The following is a 5,872-nucleotide window of genomic DNA, read 5'->3' as shown; positions in this document are numbered from 1 at the left end:
GTTGTTGGACTAGCACCTAGGCGCAAGAGGAACAAACATCAGGGATAATGCTCGATAGGTTAACTAAATCTAGAGGAGGAAGAATGGAGATCCGTTTTGAGGCAGGTTTAAAAAGGCCACGTGATGCTACAGAGTCAGCCAAGTTAGTATCAGAGGCAGCGGTTGTTGTTAGGTGTCATGTACGTATCCTCTCAACATGGATTCAGTACAGGAATGACAAAGACGAAACCCAGGTCAACACGTTCCTCGACCATTTATCTGTAAGTATGGTTATGTATGGAAACTAGTAATATCGTCTTGCTCTGTCCAATACTTTCTAGGTTGCTGATAATGAGACTCCCATAATTTTCAACAGATGAGGTTCAAGTTGGATAGCCAAGATGATGCAACCAAACAAGCTTGCACCCATGTTTTCAAGTCTGCTCTGCGACAGTATCAGTATAACTTGAGGAAAACTCACTTTGAAGGCAAGGCTAACAGTGAACTTGCCCAAACATCTCCAGTGGAAAATATATCTGATGAAGACTGGAGAGGCCTCATTAAACACTGGTCCGATCCGAAGTATCAGGTACATTATATATATGTCATCAGATCACATGTTGAAGTCCTATTTATGCATGTGCCACACAAATCTATCTTCTTGTAGGTGAACTATTCAAAGAACAAGGCCAACCGTACGAAAGTGAAATTCCAACAGACGACAGGATCTCGTAGCTATATTGCACACTGCGAGGCTCTTGTAATTAGCTGCTGTTTCACTCTTTTCGCTGTACCATATTATCAGATCTATATTGACTTGTTCCAAATGCAGAGGAAAGCCCGCAAGGACCAAAAAGTACCTGAACCAAATGCTGTAGAAATCTTCAAGGACTGTCACACCAGCAAGAAGAAGGGTATGACTACACCAGTCAAAGCCGCCGTTGTAAGTCCTTAATCCTCATGCCTTTTAACTAGTACTTACGCTGACTTGTGCCTTGAACTGCATGGTTTGCAGCCAATGTCTATTACTCTTTTCAATTTTATACACAATTGTCTTAGCGTATCATTGCACCTTACAAGGTTTAAAAAAGAGGAGTGATGTTCCTTTGATCTTGACCTGTAATCTAGTTCCGTGCTGGACTTGCCCACACAACGTTACAGTTGCCTGTTTGTCTGTTCTCAGTTGTTTTGTGATATGAATTATGTCATACTATGCTTACCGTATTATAAACTTCGTCTCTTTATCCTTAGCCCTCAATACAATGTGAAGAAATAGACAATACATTAGCGATGGTACATGGTCATATGTTTGGAACCTGGTTTTATTATGTACTTTGCAATAAAATACAACTATTATTTTACATGGGTTCACCAGAATAAGTTCTGTATATAGACCAAAGCTATTTTGTTTGGTTTTGCTGCCTCCTTAATATCTTCTGTTCTGGTACTACTAATGTAAAACCACAACTTTTCAGCGAGCTATGGAAAATGAAGAAGAGCTTTGGAACCATGTCGACGACGGGGATGATGGTGATGAGTAGTATGTGTGTAGTACTGAGTTTATCGTAGTACTTTCATAGTGTTATTATGTTTAAGTTAGAACATTTGGTATTTTGATATGTCCTAATATGCAACGACCATGTGCCCTATTTTACATCATCTGCTATGGCAGAAAATGTCTGGTGGCCTATTTTAAATCATCTGATACACACACAAAATCTGGTGCCCTAAAACTTTCTTTGGGTGCCCTATTATACATCATCTATTAGCGATGCTCTAATGTCGGGGTCATCAATATTCTTATACTACCTTGAGCCCCCACGTGCAAGTGGTATGCCGGAGACTGTCGGGACTGATAATAAAAAAAGCATCTCTATGCTCAAAGGCCAAAGTTTTGGGTGGTAGCAACTGTTGGGAGGGCAACAACGTCATCTCCTTTTATGAGGTGGACTAGATGGTAGGAGGCCTCATCCGGCTCCCGGGATGACGACTAGGTGGCTTTGGAGCCTCCCTCCTGTTTTCGGCCATGTTTAATTAGTGAAGTTTCATTATGTGTACTTCAAACTATTTAGGGTTGTATTTTGGATTTGAAGGTTCAAATGGATTGACTCGTATTAACTATGAACTTGTATATGATTTAGTTAAATGTTGAGTTCAATTTTGTGGTATGTCACTGGAACTATGAGTTGTTTAATACTGTGTTAAGTTCAATTATGTGATATGCCATTTGAAAAGGATAGATGTATTGGGTCCCACATGGCAGTGGCCAGTGTGATAGAGCTAGATCTGGGTCCCACGCATCAGTGAGTGGGCTCGCAAGGGCAGAACTGTCAATCCAACGTCGCACTAATGGTCAAACCGCTTTGACAGGACAAAATCATGATAAAAGAGCAAAAGAGAAGAGTGAGAACGGACAATAGCAAGAATGTCATTCTCTCTCAAAAAAAGGAAAAAGGCAAGAATGTTATTATTTTCTTCATAGACGGTCCTCACATTGCTCATGTTCTAAATAGGCCTCTTTTTTATGCGAAGAGGATCAGATCTATTGTAAAGAGTAATTATTTTCTTCTTAGACGTCCCTCACATTGTTCATGTTCTAAATTGGCTTTTTAATTGTATTGGTTGCTTGTTTTTTTTAGAAAAGAAGGATGACCCCCGGCCTCTGCATTTGGGAGCTTAGGTGTTATCTCATGGATTGATATCTTGTTTTCTCAAACTAACATAAAAGTTGCCAATTGAAGCAAACCCCTTCTATGAGGCCCAGAAACTACTGCTAATCTATTGGCTATTGGAGTAGTAAAAATCCCATCTCATATTGTGCAAGAAGCTAAAGAGCCCGGCCATTGATTCCCACATATCCATCCGTTCTCTCACTCGAGAAGATCAACTCACGTAGGCACAGCGCAGTGTGACGTTTTTCATTAACCATCTTGTATGTTAACTCTTCGATCTCCAAAGATAGTATAAAAATCTTAGAGTAATCAATATAGTCCTTTTATTACCAAAAGAGATCCATATGCACCGATAAAGGCATGATCTGCAACGTGTCCGAAAAATATATGAACTGGCTGTAGGAAATATCGACCTTCTCCAGTGAAGTTAATTCCGCCAAATAAGTTCAGATACGGGGTGGATATGTTTACATTTGGCACCCGGTTTCTGAAGGTCGCAAAATCTCCGCACATAGTCAAAACAAATCAATACTCGTGCATGTATGGCGCGTAATCATTCTAGGATATCAATGCTTGCATTTCTTTCACCGATTCATAGTGGATTGAAACCTTGTTCCTCTCACCCCATCTCCTTTCTTGCGCCTATAAATACGTCCCGTCGACGGGAGGAGCATACTCGCTGATCACTCTACTGCACACATAAGGCAGTGGTACAATACGACGATAGGACCTAACAAGAAACTAGCTAGTAGTTTTTGTTGTAGAGAAACTAGCTAGTTAACCGAGGACGACGAAGATGGTGGCAAGGGCTAGGGTGCTGCTCGTTGCCGCCGTGGTATGGTTTTTGGCAACCACGGCGTGCCAAGCCGCCCAGCGGGACTACGCCACCGCGCTCACCAAGTCGCTGCTCTACTTCGAGGCGCAGCGCTCCGGCAGGCTGCCGCCGACCCAGCGCGTCCAGTGGCTCGGCAACTCGGCCCTCAAGGACGGCGCCGACCACGGGGTAAGCACGTCGGCGATGCATGCATGTGTGGTACGTTGTACGTGTTTGGTTCGTGCATGGTGCTGACATGTTTGATCGATCGTTGTGCAGGTGGATCTCACGGGCGGCTACTACGACTCCGGCGACAACGTCAAGTTCGGGTTTCCCATGCCGTTCACGGTGACCATGCTGTCGTGGAGCGTGGTGGAGCACCGGGCCCGGCTGGCCGCGGCGGGGGAGCTGGGCCACGCGCTCCAGGCGGTGCGTTGGGGCGCCGACTACCTGGTCAAGGCGCACGCCCGCCCCGATGTGCTCTACGTGAACGTCGGCGACGGCAACTCCGACCACGCGTGCTGGGAGCGGCCCGAGGACATGGACACGCCCCGGAGGTCCTACATGGTGAACGCCACCCACACGGGCTCCGACGTCGCCGCGGAGACGGCGGCGGCGCTGGCCGCGGCCTCCGTCGCGTTCACGGGGCCGCGCGGCGACCCCCGGTACGCGTCGACGCTTCTGAAGCACGCGAAACAGGTGCGCATTTTTACTTGCACAGAGAAACAGGTGCGCATTTTTACATACATTTTTACGTGTTTTGAGTTTTGGCACACGTATGCACAGCACAAATTAATAGAGCGCTGCACATGTTAATTTGCCCTTTTAATTGCGCAATTATATGCATGCACAGCACAAATTGGACGGTTTCTGTGACTACAATCAATTTGAAAATAACGTGAGGGAATTTATTTAGCAAACCATTTCATAGAGTCGTGCTCATATAGTGGCTAAAAATGGATGTCAAATTAATCATTGCTAAAAATGTATGTCAAATTAATCAGCTAATTTCTTGAGTCACTTGTTGCTTCTGCAGTTGTTTCAGTTCGCCAGGAACCACCGTGGCCTCTACCATAACAGCATTCCATCGACCAGAGGTTTCTACAGCAGCAGCAGCGACGAGGTAGGAAGCACATCACTAATTAATGTCACATAATGAATAAAAAATAGCAGTATTGTAAAGCAAATACTGAAACTTGTTTGGAACAGGACGAGCTGCTGTGGGCGGCAGTCGTTGTCCTGGGACGACAAGTTCGTCGGAGCCCAGGCACTGGTCGCCAAGGTAAATGTACCAGATGATCCTAGTAGGTCTGATGAATCGACAGCAACTGTTAGCTTCAGTAACTGATGACTATACCGGCCATACTGCAGCTCATCCTCCAAGGGAAGCTGCCGAACAACGGCCGCCACGCCGAGATGAGAAGCAACGTGGAGAGCTTCCTCTGCAACGTCGTTCAGCACGGTGACGGCCGCAGCGGGCGGCTCCCCCCGGGCGGCATGCTCTACCTGCAGCCTTGGTCCAACCTGCAGGACGTCACGACGGCGATGTTCGTCCTCGTCACGCACGCCGACCACCTGGCGGCGGCGAGGGCTTCCCTGCAGTGCGGCGGCGTGAGGCTGCCGCCGGCGCAGCTCGTCTCGTTCGCACGGTCACAGGTGGACTACATCCTTGGCAAGAACCCAATGAAGATGAGCTACATGGTTGGGGTCGGAAAGAGGTACCCATCGCAGCCGCACCACCGCGGCGCGTCACTGCCGTCCATCAGGAACAACCCGAGGAAGATCTCCTACGGCAAGGGATCCGAGTACTTCCACAGGTCTGCGCCCAACTTGAATGTGATCGACGGCGCCATCGTCGGAGGGCCCGACAACAACGACCACTACGACGATTCTCGGGGGAATTACCAGCAAGGAGAGCCATCAACCTACACCGTTGCGCCCATCGTCGGAGTGCTTGCGAGGCTTCTGCATAACTGATGTTATTGTTTTCAGTCAAGAGATGTGCAATGTCAATGCCGTCCTTGTAATTTAGGCAGATATAACTTAGTCAATAAAATATTTCATACCGACAACAACACAGAAATTGTTTCCATCCAAACTTCGAAAAAGACTTCAACATCACAATAGTTCAACATGACATTTTATTCCCTTCCAAATTTTGAAAGAAACTTCAACATGTAGTAGATCTCATCATATTGGTAAGAGATCTTGTTTACACTAAGAGGTAGAGGCTTCAAGAGCAGGTAGACATTCCCTTATCACCTCTGCAGCTTGCTCCAGCTCCTTCTCCGACACGATGAGCGCAGGCACAAGCCTCACCACATTGCCTTTCCCGGCTGTCAGCAAAAAGACACCAGCATTCAAGCATGCATCGACCAAAGGCCCAGCCGGCACGTCGAGCTCGATG

At 46.5% G+C, this 5,872-nt stretch overlaps 1 pseudogene; it reads left to right on the top strand.

Moving 5' to 3' along the window:
* Window positions 1-3,122: 3,122 nt before the first annotated feature.
* LOC109784488 (endoglucanase 14-like) lies at window positions 3,123-5,621 on the top strand (annotated as a pseudogene).
* The last annotated feature ends 251 nt before the right edge of the window (window positions 5,622-5,872 follow it).

The sequence above is a fragment of the Aegilops tauschii genome, chromosome 1 (assembly GCF_002575655.3).
Source record: "Aegilops tauschii subsp. strangulata cultivar AL8/78 chromosome 1, Aet v6.0, whole genome shotgun sequence".
NCBI classification, from domain to species: domain Eukaryota; kingdom Viridiplantae; phylum Streptophyta; class Magnoliopsida; order Poales; family Poaceae; genus Aegilops; species Aegilops tauschii.
Note: the sequence above shows the minus strand (reverse complement) of the source record. Positions and strands in the feature narration are given on the sequence as shown.